Here is a 19,257-nt window from a genome sequence, read left to right as displayed (position 1 = left end):
CTTCCGAGGAATTGGAGAAAATTGTGGATGGGGTCCTACCCCAGTACACTTTACTCTATGGTCCTCCAGACAAACAGGTTAGAACACTGTGAGAATGATGCGTGGGCCATGAATGTATGGATTTCTGTGTGTGTAAGCCCTGTGTAGGGGGGGACTGGGGTGCTGCATAAATGGTGGGCATAAGTGGATGGGGGGGGATATGGTGGGCCATGAGCATATCAGTCCGGACAGTATGACTAATACCTTTTCTGCTGTTTTTTGCTGTTTTTTTCCTGCAGGTCAGCACCCATCAGAAAAAGGGTTTTTAGCATGCCATCGCCAAGGAGGTCCGGACCCTGGGGGTCTCTGATAGGTGGAGCACCCACTGCCGCAAACGGTGGGAGGACCTGTATCGTTGGGCAAGGAAGACGGCAGAGGCCGAGCTGGGACTTGCCTCCCAACGAGGAAGGGGTGCTCATCGTAACCTGACCCCCCTGATCTTCCACATCCTGGAGGTGGCCTATATGGAGTTGGATGGGCTCTTGAACGCATCACAGCAGACAAGGGGTTGAGTACAGATTCAGAATCATGACTTTGTGCACATTAAGGTATTACCAGGATGGGGGATGTGGGCTGTGGCCACTAAGCCAGGGCAAACATGGCAGGGTATGTTCAATGATGGGCAAGCTCAGATGCACTCCAACCCCAATACTGTTAGTGAGCATCTACTACTGGGCAGGATCCTGTGGGTTTCAGGTGTGCAGCTAATGCATTATGCATTGTACCCTATAGGTTGGTGACTAGCATTGTAACTGGTAGTGCATGGCCTAGTGCATAAGGATGTTCCCTGTGAGTTGTGAACGCCAACGGTACTGTTGCTGCTGGCATTGACCAAGTGTATTCTCTGTCTCTCCCCCCTTTTTTGTTTTGTCACTCTGTCCTTGTATGCATTAGCATAATCTGGCGGAGGAGCAGAGACCCCGGCGACAGAGGGATCTGCATCCCACATGGGCCAGGAGGCCGAATCCACCGACGGTGAGGGCACCAGTGGAACAGAGGGCGAGGGGAGTACCACGACAGAGACAGGAGGGGACAGTTCGGACTGCGACACCTCTTCCGATGGAAGCTCCCTGACGGTGGCGGACACCTCTGTGCCCACCCCAACTACAGGTACATTTGCCACCCCCACACCAGCAATGCCCTCCCAGAAGCCCCTCAGCATGTTTTCCGTGCCCGCTCACCCAGTAGGGTGGGCATCGCCTTCGCCCCAGGCACCTCAGGCCCTGCCCCAGTCAGCCCTGATGCCCTCAGTGAGGAGGCTATTCACCTCCTGAAATCCCTCTCTGTTGGGCAGTCAACCATACTGAATGCCATCCAGGATGTAGCAGGGCATTTGCAAAAAACAAATGCATACCTGGAGGGCATTCACTCTGGTGTGGCGGCCCAACAGAGAGCATTCCAGGCTCTGGCCATCGTACTGATGGCAGCCATTGTCACTGTGTCCAGCCTCACCCCTCCAACATCCTCTACCCAGTCCCAATCCCCTCAACCCCAGCCTATCCCAAGCACACCTTCAGAACAGAAATCACCCAAATCAACACACAGAAGTTGCTTAGGCAAACACAAGCACCACACTTCATCTCACAGGCACTCACACAAGCACCATCCACATGCAGACACACCAACATCCACTGTCTCCACTGTGTCCCCCTCCTCCTCCTCGTCCACCTCCCTCCCAGTAGCATCTCCACTCACACCTGCATGCACTACATCCTCCTCCACTACCTCCATCACCAGCACGCCTATCACTACACGCCCCTCACTGGCAGTCACCACCCCCACATCCATGCACACATCTCCTGTGTCTTCTCCCACTGTGACCCCTCCCCCCAAAGTACACAAACACACGCACACAGACACCCAACAGACATCCACATCACAACAGCATCCAGCCCATGCACCTGCAGCCAAACACAGCAGACTGACACCTTCTATGACCACTCCCTCTTCCTCCACTCCCAAACCTTCATGGTCTTTCTGCCCCAGTGTCCCTAAGAAGCTTTTCCTAGCCACAATTGACCTATTCCCTACCCCTCTCCCACTTCTTTCACCTCGGGCCATGGTGGCCAGAACCCAGTCCAGCACCTCAGCCACCCAGTCGACGGCCACTGTGGTTTCTGCAGCTACTGCAGGTGTGAGAGGCTCCAAGGAGGCACCCGTCAGCCTAGCCAGTGTGCCAGCACCACCTGCCAAGGTGAAGAAGGGTCTGCCACCTAGCAAGGGCAAGAAGCGGACACCAGCAAGGGGAAGGAGGCACAACCAGCCAGCAAGGGCAAGGAAAAGACACCAGCTGGCAGAAGAAAGGAGGCACCACCATCTTCCAAGGGCAGGAAGGGGCACACAACACCAGACATGGCACTTCAGCTGTCCGAGGCTGCAGGTGACTACACCGTGGCTAGCACTGCCACATACACCGCCACCAGCACTGCCACATGCCCCGCCACCAGCAGTACTACTGCCAGCAGCAGCAGCCCCAGTGGGCAGCCGTCCGAGGCTGCAGGTGAAGGCCTGGAGGCTACCACCACCACTGCCAGCACCGCCACCTGCACTGCGGCCAGCACCACCACATGCACCGCCGCCAGCACCGCCACATGCCCAACCACCAGCAGCACCACGGCCAGTAGCAGCAGCCCCACTGGGCAGCCGTCCGAGGCTGCAGGTGAAGGCCTGTAGGCTGCCAGCACCACCACCTGCAGCGCTTCTGGCATCCACTGAGCAGCCATCACCGCCGGCGAGCAGTGTGTAGTCAGTGTGTTAAAGTGGCTGTTTGTGTTGGCGGTTTCCACCGTGGTCATGATTCAATTTTTTTTACTATCGGCCTGTTGGCGGTGTTACCTCTGCGTTATCACCAACCGCCAGGGTTGTAATAAGGGTCTAATTGTCTGAAGGCAAAAATATTATTTTCACGTATAAAAGCCTACATAGTAGTCCTTGGCACTGACAGGAATTACATATGTGCAGATTTGTTTCTGGTAAAAGAACAGAATGCTGCCATGTCCATGAGGTTAACCAGTGGCTTTTTGAGAGCAGATCATTTGCCCATGTTATATGCTGTAGTGGACTGAGAAAAAGGTACAGGACACAGACACAGACCAATGGATGAACAGAGCTGGTTGCAAGTCTATATAAGGATATTACAGGTATAATTTAGTAAACTCAAAAGGTTTTGCCCAGCACCAGATCTAAAATGAACAACAGAAACATATAGTTTCATGATGTAAATATTGGAAGGATACTACTTAGACAATCAAAAGTGAGATAAAACAACTATTGAAAAAGTAGCTCAAATACAAGAAGAGAGAGGAGATTAATAAAGAGAAATGAATTAGGCAAGACATCAATCCACTCATGAGCATAGGGCTGACAAAAGCCCACAGTACATAGTACTGTCTGAAGTGCTGCCTGTGACAAGATAGCCTGTAGCAGGGTTACAAGACAGGTTTTATAATAAAAGAGCCACATAAAAGGCAGTGTTGGAAAATGGATTATTGGTAATGGCAGGTAAGTACCTACACTTAGCAATAGGCCACTAACCTCCACTTAGGTCCAGTTAGTTCTCAATAAATTAAACCCAGCTCAACCCTTGGTAGCTTGGCAATGAGCAACAAGGCTTAACTTAGGAGACAGATGTGTAAAGCATTTACAAATCACAAAACAGTAGATAAGTAAACACAATAAAAATCCAATACCAATTTGTTCAAATGGATTATATTTTTATCTTTCAAATGACACCAAAACGATTAAAATTGGATAAGGAAACCCGGAGATATGAATTTTTAAAGAATTAATGCTTTCAAAGGCATAGAAGCAACTCGGACTGAAAGGGTTAAAATAAGGTCACACTGGAAAGGAACAAAGTCCAGAGTTCAGGCCATCCACAAGGTAACACTGTCACACTTACTTTCAGAAGTGTTTCTTGATTCAGAAAAGTGGTCCACAGCACCAGCCATGGGTTCAGAGGCTCTGGTTTGCCTCCTGTGGTCTGGGAATACAACTCTCACAATGCACCTCTTCAGTTTATGGAGATTCTCCAAACATCTCCAAACTTCATGATCTTCTTTCACAGGTCATTTTTGGGTCCTTGAAGTGTCCACAACTTGATCCAAGGTTCCAGAAGTTCAGAGTTGCTCCTTGGGAATTGGGACTGCAATTCCCAGAATGCACCTGCTCAGAATCCTCAAATGGCCACTGGACGCTGGTCAGCTGGGCTCTTCTTGCAGGACTTGATGCAGGGGACTCTGGGCAGCTCCTTTGTACCTGTAGCAAACAGGGAGTCCCTCCTTGAACCAGTTGAAGCCAGGCAAAGTCCTTCTTGTGGTGGAGCCCAAGTGTGCAGCTGGTGCAGTCCTTCTGAGTGCAGGTTCCAGGTGCAGGTCAGGGGTCCAGCAGGGCAGTCCTTCTTCTTCTTTGTTTCTTCCTTTGTTGGATGTGGTAGGGAACTGAGGTGTGGGTGCAGGTCTGCCAGTTATATCCTTCCTCCTGGGTGAAAAACAGGGGGTCCTGATTCCCCAATCAGGTGCAGGGTCCTTCCCCCTGTGATGACCGCTTCCTGGGAAGTGTGGCAAAAATCAATCCCAGGAGGCAACATTCTTCAAAAATCCATAATGGCTGAATCTGATTTTTGGAGGTTACATCTGGTTGAGCCCACTCACTGGTGTGGCTATAAATTATAAACACACCCCTCTCCTGCCCTCTCCTAATCTAATCAAGGGGGCACCTAGTTGTCTGGGGTTGCAGGATGTGGGGGTGTTGCTGGGTTGCTCCAAATGTCCTCTGCCTTTGAAGACCAGTTTGGCAGCCCTCCCCCTTCCTGCCTCACCATCTGCTGAGGGGAAATTCCCTCCCACAGGCACATCTCTTTGTGTGAAGCCAGGCCACTTCACATCTCATCAATGCAGCCTGGCCAGGCTGCCAGAGGCTGGCCAATCAGAGCACAGCAGCAAAAACAATGCAGGGCTGAAATTGGCAACTTTTCAGGTAAAGTTTAAAACTCTTTACCTGAACAAGGTATATTAAATCCAACAACTGGAATTTGTGGGATCTATTATAAAAATTAATTTGATCCCAAACTCTTGGTATCCATTACTTAAGGGGACTTTTACAATTAAAATAAAGTCTCCCCATTCTAGCCCATGAAGGCCATTCACTACAATGAGGGAAAAACAAATTTGGCTGTTTTTACCTCACCAGGGCTTATAAAACTACTTTTACAAGGTCCCTGCTTATAGTTACATGGCACCCAGCCCTAGAGGCACATAGGACACACCTTAGGGGTGACTTATATTTGAAAATAAGGTAGTTTAAGACTTTGGAACTACTTTTAATTCCAAAGTCGAATTTGCATATAACTTTAATTTAAAAGCAGCTAGCAAGGCAGGCCTGCCTTTAAAATGATACTGGGCACCTCAGCAGTGCACCTACGGGTGCACTACTTATGCTGTGGTCCCTAAACCTACATGCCCTACCATATACTCGGGGCTCATAGGTAGGTTGACTTAGCCAATTATAATTAGCCTAATTTGAATATTGATTTTACGCAGAGCACAGGCCCTGGGACTGGTTAGCAGTACCCAGGGCACCATCAGAGTCAGGAAAACACCAGCAAAAAGTGGAAAATGGGGGCACAAAGTTAGGGGGCCTCTGCAATCAGCCCTGTTTTCTCACACTGTGAAAGGTGTCCGGTGCCTTTCTATCACTGACGTTGATATTTCTGGTAGTCCACCTAAGTTGACAGTGGAATATTCTCTTTGTTATCCGCTTCTTTGCTCAGTCGCAGTTGCCTTGGTTCAAGCTCTCTCAGTTCCGATATAGGCTTTCCCTAATAGGCATTACAGTACATTTTTGTCCTGTCATTATTTTACCTCAGATCATGAATTAGTTTGCATCATTTCACACCTAATATCTCATCATTTCTATTTGTGCATACACCCAAAAGCATTTTTCATGATGCCCATATGTTTGAGAAGGGCTTGCAATAGCTTTCAGGTTTTCGAAAATGAATTAAAGAAGTGAAGTTGGCATCATTACTATTGCTTTTTTAGATTTTTTTAACACTTTGAATTGAAATATGACTTTCCTGTCAAATTTCAATTGACAAAGACATTTTGGGTTCTCTTGCTCTAGCTTTTCCTGTCCACAAGAGCATCTGTTGTAAACAGTGTCCAAATGACAGCATCATGCACAAATAGAAGTAGGCACCTTATTAATTCTGGTATTTTAACATGGTTGTGATATGTGAGCTGCTGGTTACACATGGATCCCTGGAAAACATTATTAACCCACTAAGCTACCCTACCTAACACACACATCTGGGACCTAAACGTTGCACACTATTCTCTGATATAGACGTATTAATCCTTTTTGCTGTTTTATGGTGCTTCAGCCCGTGGGCAGAGATTGCACAGATGCCTATCCATCAAATGCATTAACCACTAAAGTTAACTGACCACTTTACCATGAAACAAGTCGGCAGAAGGTTCCTAACCCCTGCCTACATTTGAAACAATCAACTGGTTCATAAAATATGTGGTAATCATATCTTTAATCAGATGTGCAATCAACCTATTCGAAGAAAGAGACTCCGGCCAGACTGTGTCCTAGTTATGTGGGAGTTGGTGTATCTGCCGTATGCCATTCAAAACGCTAATACTGGAGAAAAGTGGGATGTGGGACACTGAATATAGCATGTGGTGGAGGTGTTACAGAAGGTTAATATGACTTGGCATACCTTGTAACAGAGCCCTGCAAGGACTGGCTTAGATAGGAGGCAAAAAATATCACTAACCTTCTTCACAGCTACTTTAAAACTAAACTATAATAAAATGCACATGCCATCAAATGCGTGAGATTAAAAAAGCTTGTCACTGAGAATTGCAGCAGCTAGTACTAAAACGTACATAAGTGATAGGATCCCACACTCCAACGCAAGATACGCTATCTTCCTATTTTGACCTATAGAGGGGCCTGTGGTGCACTGCATTACCTATTTGGTTTTTGAGGTCTACGAGGTCAAGCCTGACATTGCCAATGTGGTGTCAACTGCTGCTTGACTGCAGTCGCCATATACATATTCAAATTCAGTTCTGGGTGTCCTTTACCACTCCTGGCAACCTTCACAATTTCTCACAGATTTAGCCCTGGAAGGAGGTTCTTTTGAGGTTCTGAATTTCATTCTGATTTGATTATACTATTCATGTTCCACAAAGGCACAAAACAGGTGAAAGATGAGATTCTTGTTTTGACTAAAGAGAAAGAAATAGCTTGAAGTACAAAAGCATTAAACCTTCATAGTGTTATATTGCATTATATTAAACCTTCCTAAGCATTAAAAGGTGTAAAACATTGAGGGGCATATTTAAGAGCCCCTCGCGCCTCCTTGCACCATATTAGCGTCATTATTATTTACGCTAATGTGGCACAATGAGGCCAAACTTGCAGTGCCAAATTTACAAAGTGGCTCAATCCATGTATTGCGCAACTTTGTAACCCTTTGCAGTACATCATGCTGGCGCCAGGCATAATGGATCCAATGCGGATGTTAGCCCGTTAAGGGGGCCGAAAAAATGGTGCAAAGAAATCAAAGAGATTTATTTGTGTCATTTTGTTGGCACTTTTATCGCCTGCTCAGAGCAGGCTTTAAAAGGAGGCACATCATTGTTTACAATGGTCTTTAATGGGCTTTGCAGGATTAGTGTCAACATTTTTTATGCTAATCCTGCACAGCTTCAAACTAGAGCCAAAAATGTTGCCACTAGTTTCCCTAACTACTGCCATGGTGCGCTGTATCATAAATACGGCGCACACGGTGGAGTTAGGGGGGCACTAAGGGGCGCAAGAAAAATGGAGCTGCACTGGGTGCAGCACCATGTTTCTTAATCCAGGCCCTTACTGGTTAAAAGGGTGCTAGCTGTAGCAGGGCAACGTGGGACATTAGGTGAGTTGCAAGAGCTTTGAAGACTTCGCATAGGCACGGTTTACTGCCATAAGAATGAGCAGTTGGAGAAAGTGTCAGAGAGGATAGGGTTTTTAGGAGGCTGGCCTGGCTTATAGTGGGTACCTTGTGGTACTTGCACATTGTGCCAGGTCCAGTTATCCCTTATCAGTAGATTAGAAGTGTTCTAGCAGCTTAGGCTGATAGAGGTAGCTATAGCAGAGCAGCTTAGGCTGAACTAGGAGAATTGCAAAGCTCCTGCTATACCACTTATATCACTTAGTACTATAAGAAAACACAATACTCCGAGTTACTAAAAATAAAGGTACTTTATTTTAGTGACAATATGCCAAAAGTATCTCAGAGAATATACTCCCTTAGGAGGTAAGTAATATACACAAAATATACACACACAACCAAAATCAGGTAAATAAACAGTTAGAAAAGTAGTGCAAACAGTGTAGAACACACTAGAATGCAATAGGAGACAATAGGCCTGGGGCAACACAAACCATATACTCCAAAAGTGGAATGCGAACCACGAATGAACCCCAGGCCTAGTGTAGTGTGTAGAGGGTCGCTGGGAGTGTAAGAAAACACTAAGGGTGTCCAAGATATCCCACCCCAAGACCCTGAAAAGTAAGAGAAAATTAACCATAATACCCCAGAAAGACAGTAAAGTTGAGAAAGGGGATTCTGCAAGGACAACAACTGACTTCAAAGCACTGAAGACGGATTCCTGGACCTGAGGACCAGTAAAGGAAGGGGACCAAGTCCAAGAGTCACGCAAGTGTCCAGGGGAGGCAGGAGCCCACTAAACCCCGGATGAAGGTGCAAAAGGGCTTCCTCTGGGTGGAAGAAGCCAAAGATTTTGCAACAACGGAAGGTGCCAGGAACTTCTCCTTTGGACAGAAGATGTCCCACAGTGTGCTGAAGGATACAGAGTTGTTTCCACGCAGAAAGACTGCAAATAAGCCTTGCTAGCTGCAAGAGTTGCAGTTGAGGATTTTGGGTGCTGCCAAGGCCCAGGAAGGACCAGGAAGTTGCCCCTTGGAGGAGGAGACAGAGTGGGTGCTCAGCAACACGGAGAGACCATGCAGAAGCAGGCAGCACCCGTAGAAGCACCTGAACAGGCATTATGAAGATCTAAGCATGACAGTCGACTCAGCATTACAAAAGAGGGTCCCACGAAGTCGGAGTCCAACTCAGCAAGTTGGGCAATGCAGGACAGAGTGCTGGGGACCTGGGCTAGGCTGTGCAGGAAGGAATTCTTCAGAAGTGCACAGAAGCCCGAGCAGCTGCAATTCACGCAGTACACAGGATTACTTTCTGATGTTGGGAGGCAAGGACTTACCTCCACCAAATTTGGACAGAAGGGCCACGGGACTGTCAGGGACACTGGGACACATCTCCTATGTTCCAGGGACCACGCTCGTCAGGATGAGAGGGGACCCAGAGGACCGGTGATGCAGAAGTTTGGTGCCTGCGTTGGCAGGGGGAAGATTCCGTCGAACCACAGGAGATTTCTTCTTGGCTTGCAGTGCAGGGTGAAGGAAGACAGCCCTCAGAGCATGCACCACCAGAAAACAGTTGAGAAAGCCGTCAGGATGAGGTGCAACAATGTTGCTGGTAGTCTTCTTGCTACTTTGAAGCAGTTTTGCAGGCGTCCTGGAGCAGTCAGCGGTCGATCCTTGGCAGAAGTCGAAGAGGGAAGTGCAGAGGAACTCTGGTGAGCTCTTGCATTTGTTATCTGATGAGATACCCACAGAAGAGACCCTAAGTAGCCCTCAGAGGAGGATTGGCTACAGAGAAAGGTAAGCACCTATCAGGAGGAGTCTCTGACATCACCTGCTGGCACTGGCCACTCAGAGCTGTCCATTGTGCCCTCACACCTCTGCATCCAAGATGGCAGAGGTCTGGGACACACTGGAGGAGCTCTGGGCACCTCCCCTGGGAGGTGCTGGTCAGGGGAGTGGTCACTCCCCTTTCCTTTGTCCAGTTTCGCGCCAGAGCAGGGCTGAGGGGATCCCTGAACCGGTGTAGACTGGCTTATGCAAGGAGGGCACCATCTGTGCCCTTCAAAGCATTTACAGAGGCCAGGAGAGGCTACCCCTCTCAGGCCCTTCACACCTATTTTCAAAGGGAGGGGAAATCCTTTGTTCTGCCTTCCTGGGACTGGGCTGCCCAGGGGGGGTAGAAACCTGTCTGAGGGTTGGCAGCAGCGGTAGCTGCAGAGAAAACCCCGGAAAGTTAGTTTGGCAGTACCCGGGTTCTATGCTGGAGACCCGAGGATGCATGGAATTGTGCCCCCAATACCAGAATGGTATTGTGGTGACAATTCCATGATCCTAGACATTTTACATGGCCATGTTCTGAGTTACCATGGTGACGCTACATATAGGTATTGACCTATATGTAGTGCACACGTGTAACGGTGTCCCCGCACTCACAAAGTCCAGGGAAATTGCCCTGAACAATGTGGGGGCACCTTTGCTAGTGCCAGGGTGCCTTCACACTACGTAACTTTGCACCTAACCTTCACTAAGTGAGGGTTAGACATATAGGTGACTGTGAAATAATGCGGTGGCAGTCCTGTGTAAGAATTGTCTGAGCTCCCTATGGGTGGCAAAAGAAATGCTGCAGCCCATAGGGATCTCCTGGAACCCCAATACCCTGGGTACCTAGGTACCATATACTAGGGAATTATAAGGATGTTCCAGTGTGCCAATCAGAATTGGTAAAATTAGTCACTAACCTGCAGTGACAATTTTAAAAGCAGAGAGAGCATAAACACTGAGGTTCTGGTTAGCAGGGCCTGAGTGATACAGTTAGGCACCACGCAGGGAACATATACAGGGCATACTTTGTGAACACTGGGGTCCTGGCTAGCAGGATCCCAGTGACACAGGCAAAAACAAACATACATACAAGTAAAAAATGGGGGTAACATGCCAGGCAAGATGGTACTTTCCTACAGGTACACGGTAAGTATCTGCATGGCAGCATAAGTAAGGGACAGCAGCTGGTGTTCCTTAACTGGATTCATTGGGGTAAGCTGAGGGGGCTCCAGCAGAAAGGATTGGGCATTGCTACAACTCTGTTGTTTGCATCAAATTTTAAATTTTTCAGTTAGGTATGTTCGGTTTTAAAATGGGCTCTTGCCTCCACCAGCCGCCGTTGAAGGAATAGGGCTGGCCAGGCCTTACATTTTTCCCTCACATTTTCCTGGTGGGCTGGAGCTCTTGGAGGTAGATTTTGAAGGCTCAGGGCTGCCCCTGGTGTCTCTAACACATTCCCCAGCTCCTTCAAGTTAATTTCAATACGTAGGGGATGCTTCAAAAGAGAGCGGGGAGGGGAAGGTAGAAAGACAGCATACACAGATGGGGAGGAGAGAGAGAGGAGAGAAGGATAGACAGAAATTTGATGGATAGAAAGCAAGAGATTTAACAAGGAGAGGAAGGAAGCGGAACTAGTTTGAGAATTTTTGCCAGAACTGCTTTTGGGTCCCTATCCCGGCCCTGTAGGAGTAATGAGCTTAAATGTCTTGTGACCATAACAAAGCAGGATTCAGTATGCAGAACTGCTTTGAATGTACCACACATATCTTTGGGAATGCCTAATAGAAGGGATGTCACATAGTCAAGTCTGGAGAGAACAAACAGCTATACAACTGATTTTAAGTCCTGTTCCAGAATGAGCTGTTTGATCCTCCAGGGCAGCCTTACTTGTAACAGGGCACTCCACCACAGCTGTAATATGACACTGCAGGTTGAGCAAGCTGTTGAGAAAAAAGCAAAGTGACCTGGCATTCTGAAAAATGGAGAGTTGGCACTCCAAGGCAGGGAGGATTTTCTTCCATTCTTGTAAACATAAAGATAGGTTGCCATCTTCAGAGATAAAAGAAGGAATTCTGTGTTTGCAAGTTTTATTTCACAGGGTTTAGCTTAAGGAGGTGAGTTTATATCTGCTGGATATTGAATTATTGGTTGAGAGAGTTGAAACCCTAGCCAAGCAACAACCAGAATACCTGACAGGGTGAACCACAAAAGTCACCAAATTAACCTGTGCTTAACCCTCTGGTAGATTGTCACAAAGCAGTCAGACTTAACTTAGAGACAATGCGTAAAGTATTTATGCAGCACTCAAACAGAAAACACAAAACAGTAAAAATCCCTCACCAATTTGGAAAAATAGAGTAACATGTAATACGTTATTTGAACCCAAAATCACATAAATCCAACCAGTAGAAAAGGAGTTATTAATTTTTATGAATTTGAACTGCCTAAAAGACCAAAGCACCAACAGCAGACATCTAGTAGCACAACAATGGGGCAAAGTAGAACGTTATGGAAAACCATGATTGAGCACAGTTCAGATTCAAACAGTAGATTATGGCTAGTCTCCACTTACCTCAGCAGTGAAAATAAATTTTGAACAAACATGTTTCAGAAGGTAAAATTCATCAGGGCAAGATAGCAGGCCCTAGGAGGAGGCGTTGTTAGGGAGCGTCTGGATGATGTCATGGTGTAGATTTCTGATTGGACTTAGGGCCTGATTTAGATATTGGGGAACAAGTTACCCCATCACAACTGTGAACGATATCCCTTCTGCCAAAATCTAAATCCCATAAAATAGAATGGGATTTAGATTTTGGCAGATGGGACTTCCGTCACAACTATGACAGATTAACATGTCCACCAATATCTAAATCAGGCCCTAAGTCTCTTTTTTCAAATCAAAAATCTCCAATGGGACAAAGTTGCATGTTGTATCCAAAGAGGGCTCCACGAAGACAGATATCCCCTCTGCGAGTAGCTGGTGAACAGGATTTTCTGCTGAAGAGAAGGACATAGCAGGAGCTATAGTGAAGTCAGGCTGACCAGCAATGCACCTCAGATGGATCAGCAAGCAGGTAGGCTTAGATATGCAATTTTAAAGGTTTAAGGTAAGTATTGTGCCTAAAAGCACAAAGAGCCACTCTGTTTTTTGCAAGACCATACGAAAGAAACAAGTTGAAGCCAAAAATGATCACTCACAGGCCGGATACGGTGACCAGGTTAGTACCACTGAAAATGTTAGCTTCTCAAAGTCCAATGCAAAAGCCCAGTTTGAGGTTGAGGAGTCTGCAAGGAGCATAGACAGCATTGGGGATAGTTATCACAGTATCACTAAAGATGCTGATGGAGCTTCTTCTTGGCAGTCACCACAGGCTGTCAATGCTGTAGCACAAAGTGCAGATTTTGCATTGGTATTTGTCGCTTGCAGTGACTGTAGCGTGAAGAGTCATGTTCACAAGAGCTTCGCATTGGGGGTTGTAATGGAGGACAAGATCTTGGCATGCATGATCCCGCTGGCAGATGCAAAGAGTCTAAAAATGATCAGGATTTGTCCTTTCCTTCACAGGAGAATCTCAATGATGCCAACCAAGGTCGCAGATAATGGGAGGCACCTCTTAGGGATCAGGGACTCTCTCCAGCAGATACCAGCAGTGCTGAGGCAGGTCCATTTGCAGGTCCAGGCCGGTCCAGTGCAACAGGTCAGCTAGGCAGTTGCTGAGAGATCTCTGGAGCTTGTTATGTCCCTGTAGCTTGAAATAGGAGGTTAGTAAACTGGTCCTTGGTGTCACTCCTCCTGGAATGAAGGGAGCAGGTCCAGCCTTCCTACTCTAACAGCAGGCAGGTCTCAGAAAGCAGGGAATTCTTTGGCAGCAGGGCAGTCCTCATTTAGTAGTATCCACAGGTCCATGAGTATGATGAAGAGTGGGTCTCAGTGCCAAATATTTCTAACTGCCACCCGCTTTGAAGTGGCAGAAACTTATAGACTTTTCTCTCAACAGATGGTTCTGGAATTTCCTTCCTCAATGCCCAGGTCCCAGGATTTGTGCATACTGAGGCAGCTCCTTTGAAGTGCAAGTGTGAGAGGTGAGAGCTCCACCATTCTCATCAGGTCAAGATGGCCCATTCTGCCAACACCCAGTCCACCTATGTGATGCTGTCTAGGAGGAATACACCAATGCCATCGAGGCCTGAGCGAAGTGTATGGAGTTGCTCCACGTGTAACTCCAAAAAGTGGCAAAAAACTCTGCTGAGCTACGCCGAGTTCCACAAGTGGGCAGAGTTCTCTGTTGCATATGACGTCAAATTTGACGTCAAATGCAACTCAAAGTATGAACTCGTGTTCAAAAGCACACTTGCATGGCACCACATGATTTGCAGGGCTGCAGCCATTTTGTTTTGCACTCTGTTTATGGTGCTGGGCCAGTTTTCTCATTCCACCTCAATCTTTGTAATCCTCCACCATTAAACTTAATCTACCCCTATTTTTCAGGGTCAAAAGTGCAATTGCCCTGGCCTGTTGTAATCTGTCTGTGAGCTTTTAACCCCGCCAATGTCACACCCATCACTTTCTTTGGTTCGTGGGCTTGCCTTTTATAGTTTGCTTGATTTAGTTTGTGAAAGGCATGCATACGTCATGCCTTTTCCTGTGTTTAGCCCTCCTCGAGCGCACAGGCTAACTACTGAAAACATACAAGGCTCCTTGTTTTCCGCGTGGTTTCTGGACTACTTTTTCTTTCCTACACAGCACGATCTCACTGAGCACTAATCGAGCGCTTTGCTTTACTATCAGTTTATTTCTATTGTATTCAAACGTTGCTTGGCAAATTCAAGGTTTTACACAGCACAATTGCGCTTGTTTTTTAAAAATTATTTTTTTGTTAATTTCCCCAATCCATATCCAAACCCCAGTCCACCCTCCCCCTGAGATTTGCAGCCACTACCGCTGCATGTATGCTTTGCCATGCATCCCCTAGTTTTTCACTGCTGATTTCTATGAGGAAGGATCAGTCTCAAGTCAGGGAGGTAGAGCAGGAATCTCCACTTGTCGTTCACTCTGAGGGTCAGGAAAGTGCCCTGTTGACAATTAGGCAGGGCTAGCCTTCTATAAGATGAAGTCTGGTAGCACCTGATATAAGTAGGGCCAAAGGGCAGGAAAAATGTCTTTATTCTGAGTACGGAGAGCATTTAAGAAGCAAAATGTAATTTTACTTGGAGAACAGAAGATGTACCTCCAGGGCAGACTTGTAGGGGCAGTCAGGTTCTCACACGCAGTGGGAGGCCCCAGAATTTTTCTCAGATAAATAAGCACATCTTTCCATGGCCCGAAGAGGCTCTCCATTTAATAGAGGTGGAATACCACCATGAATGAGTCAACCCATGTTCGAGTCAGCAGGTTTGGTGAGAGGTTCTGTCAGTTCCATACTCTAGCAGAGGATTTGAAGATTTGCGTTTGTTGGGGAGTGGTAATTGTGCTGGGAATCACCCATGCAAGTGAACCCTGTGGACTGGAGGGACATGAGTGCCACAAATATCACCCCCCTTGCCTTTCACCACCCTCGTTGTAATGAATGTTAGCTGGTTTCAGCGCTCTTAATGTAAAAATACTTGAGATTCAATGGGAACCATGGTGACATTCAGGGCCATATTTATACTTTTTGATGCAAAACTGCGCTAACGCAGTTTTGCGCCCAAAAAATTAGCGCCGGCTAACGCCATTCTGAAGCGCCATGCGGGCGCGTATTTATTGAATGGCGTTAGCCGGCGTTAGCCGACCGGCGCTGCCAGGTGTGCGTGAAAAAAAACGACGTACACCAGGCAGCGCCGGCGTAGGGAAAAATGGCGTTTGGGTGTCCCAAAATGGGGCAAGTCAGGCTGAGGCAAAAAAATCGTCTTAACCCGATTTGCGCCATTTTTTGGGGGCGCCCAGACGCCATTAACATGACTCCTGTCTTAGCAAAGACAGGAGTCATGCCCCCTTGCCCAATGGCCATGCCCAGGTGACTTATGTCCCCTGGGCATGGTCATTGGGCCTAGTGGCATGTAGGGGGGCACAAATCAGGCCCCCCTATGCCACAAATTTTTTAAAAAGAATACTTACCACAACTTACCTTTTCTTCCCTGGGATGGGTCCCTCCATCCTTGGGTGTCCTCCTGGGGTGGGCAAGGGTGGCAGGGGGTGTCCCTGGGGGCAGGGGAGGGCACCTCTGGGCTCATTCTGAGCCCACAGGTCCCTTAACGCCTACCCTGACCCAGGCGTTAAAAAGAGGCGCAAATGCGGGGGTTTTTGACCCGCCCACTCCCGGGCGTCATTTTTGCCCGGGAGTATAAATACCACGCACATGCCTGGGAGTCATTTTTTAAGACGGGAACGCCTACCTTGCATCTCATTAACGCAAGGAAGGTGTTCACGCCAAAAAATGACGCTAACTCCATAAACTTTGGCGCTAGACGCGTCTAACACCAAAGTATAAATATGGAGTTAGGTTTGCGTCGAATTTGCGTCGAAAAAAACGACGCAAATTCGGCGCAAACGGAGTAGAAATATGCCCCTCAGTACATAAAACATACCACACACTGTGGAAGTCTTTGCTTGTCCACAGCAGTTATGGCACACTAGCTATTGCTATTAATGGTGTAATCCGCTGTACTCCTTTTCTTCAACTCAGAAGGATGAAATGCTGAGTCAGTCCTGCTGTCATTCAACTCTTTGATCCAGGAATTGCATTTATATATTTGAACGGAGCCCATTCCACTAAGGGTTTTACCATTGAAACTTCTCTTCTGTGTCCAGGATACCTGAACAGAAGCTGGGAAATGATCAGCACTTTTAACATTGACAACGTCACTCGTAATCTACATCCACATGTCTCGGGCTCACGTATCTGTCATGGAGAGAGTCGCCCACATTCTAGTCCCCCTCTTATTATGTCACAGCAGGAAAATCTCACCCCTCACTAATAAATCACCGCACCCTACCTTGTAGCATTCACACAGATGGCTAAGCATGGTAAATAGGTGGCTGAGAAGTCAATGTGTTGACTAACCATACCACGATGGCAACATGTTGGTCCGATTAACTCAATCAGGATCGTACTGGGACAGATAAAAGGCCCGGGCACTAAAGAAAAGGCCCCTTTAGATAATTAGATAGCTAAAATGTGGCATATGTTTTAAATTGAGGCAGTTTCGAACTTCTAGAGACACCTAAGTGTTTTTCCAAGGAATGGAAGTCTGCATGGGTTTAAGCTTGTTGCAGGCAACGCTTGTTTTAATATCAATGAAATCAACAGTAAAACCGGCCCAGAAGAAAGACCATAAACAGGTCTACAAATAGCCCAAAAACGGACTCACGACCTGACCTGTCAGACCAGCCCCTCTGGCACTGCCTCATTGCTCTATATGCCAGTCTGACATTGAATTCAATGGTAACAACCAGGTGTCTAGCATTCAGTTTGTGCTATGTGTCTGTCAGCAACCTGATCACTACTCAACCACCCACATTGCTGCAAGCGGGGAACGAGGGAAGTTTTTATTTAAACCACTGTTTCTGTACACATTATTGATTTGGTAATTATGTGATGTAGTATTTTATGGAGATGCAGATCACCCTATTCAGTGCTTGCATCTGAGATGTGTAATGCTCTGTTTAATCATTTTTTTCTGGTCCATTACCAGCAACAATCTGAACGTAAGTAAGTTTATTGTACAGTTGTTAAAGACCATTAGGCAGAGAAATTCAAAACAATTGTAACAATAAAATGGCTACTCTAATTAAAACATTTGGTAAGTTAATTGCAATTTTTCCATTGGCCTAAGTCCTGAGTATATAAAGCAAACTGCCTTAGCCAGTATAGATTACATTGCAGGGAGTTGCTTGCATAACCATCGGCCAACGGAGTAAAGTGATGGTGCATAAAAAGCCATAAAATGGTTAAGCTCTACAGTTTCAAGACTGGTATACTGTACTGAAGACCAACTATTTCCTGTCGTCACTTCTTCACAGGCCATTTTGCCAACACTAATCAGTTTATACAGAGACATGATTATATAGAAGTGCTTAATTTAGGAGTCACCAATCTCTTGAAAATCCGTAAGATTTCATCAATTTCATACAAGAAAAAAATCCTTAATTTGTACTTAACTAAATATGACCTATTAGTAATATGTTGCTGTCAGTTCAGTTAATTTAACACACCCTACACAACCTGTGGTGCTTTGAATCGGCTCACTTATGTCAACTGTTTTACTTTTAATTTTCAATTTATGTGGCAAGAAAAGTCCAGTTAGGAATTTACAACCCTAATAGCTCTAACTCGCACAAACGTGAGACCCATTGCATCGAAATTGCTTGTTATTTATTGTATTAGTGCATCTTTTTGTGTCTAATAATTTTTACGTTGTTGTTTTTTTTTTGTGGCTTTTTGTATTTTGTTTACTTTCCCTTATTTCTTCTTTCCTTCCTTTTCTTCCAGCTTCTTCTCTCTTCTTCTCCACCCAACCCCACCCAGCACCATGGCAGAGCAGGGGAACAGTGCCACCTACCTTGTGGGCAGTGCCTCCATCAAGGGGTGCAGCCTTGCCTGACCTTGGTGGCAGCACTGTTTTTTTATGTACAGCACCACCTCCCTCCATGCAGGCAGCACACCTGGCAGCGGTTAACTTCTGCAGGAGTATCAGCAGCATTGGGCTAGGGTGTGCCGGTTGGTCAGGGCTTCCACCTAGGTCCAGCGCATTCCCCAGCAGCTGACGCACTACTGGGTGGATATAATTGACCATGAGTAGGGCCAGCTTGACCTGCTAGGCATTGAGATTCTGGGGCTTGGTGAGAATTATGTATATTTGTATTTGGTTTGTGTTCTACAATGCTAACTTTTTTCAGAATAACATGTAACTTACACTCAGCGGTAAGTTAGGTTGAGTTTACATTAAGAATTTTATTTATTATGTAATCCAGTTAGAGCTAGGCAGGTGTTCAGCTCTACATCATCGTACTTGTAGGCACTTGCTCTGTCTGATTATTTAAGAAGCCATTGCAGTGCAGACTCTGCTGTCTTAATGTCTCCATAGTGAATTAGTGATATCAGTGAGTTAGCGTTCTCTGTGAATTTATGCAGCTCGTACAGTTTCAAGCAATTTCACAGTGATGTGGGTATGCATGCATTGCAAAGAAGGGAGACTGAGTCGATCGATCAAGGGGCTTGAAAAATGAGAATAGAATGAAAGATTATTCATTGCAATGCATTAGTTCTAAATGTAGTTTTTGTTAAGGAAATTTGGAAAAGGGATTTTAGGAGTATAGCCAACTCTACAATAGTTGATCAGACTAGTTCCATAGGCGATCTAATTTAAGTACAATAAATTATTTTGTGGAGATTAATAGTACCAATAATGTATTTTTTTATCTTCTTTTTTCTTACATCAGCACCTAAGGGCAAGAAGAGGGGCACTGCA

Source organism: Pleurodeles waltl, chromosome 7, assembly GCF_031143425.1.
Source record: "Pleurodeles waltl isolate 20211129_DDA chromosome 7, aPleWal1.hap1.20221129, whole genome shotgun sequence".
Taxonomy (NCBI): Eukaryota; Metazoa; Chordata; class Amphibia; order Caudata; family Salamandridae; genus Pleurodeles; species Pleurodeles waltl.
Note: the sequence above shows the minus strand (reverse complement) of the source record.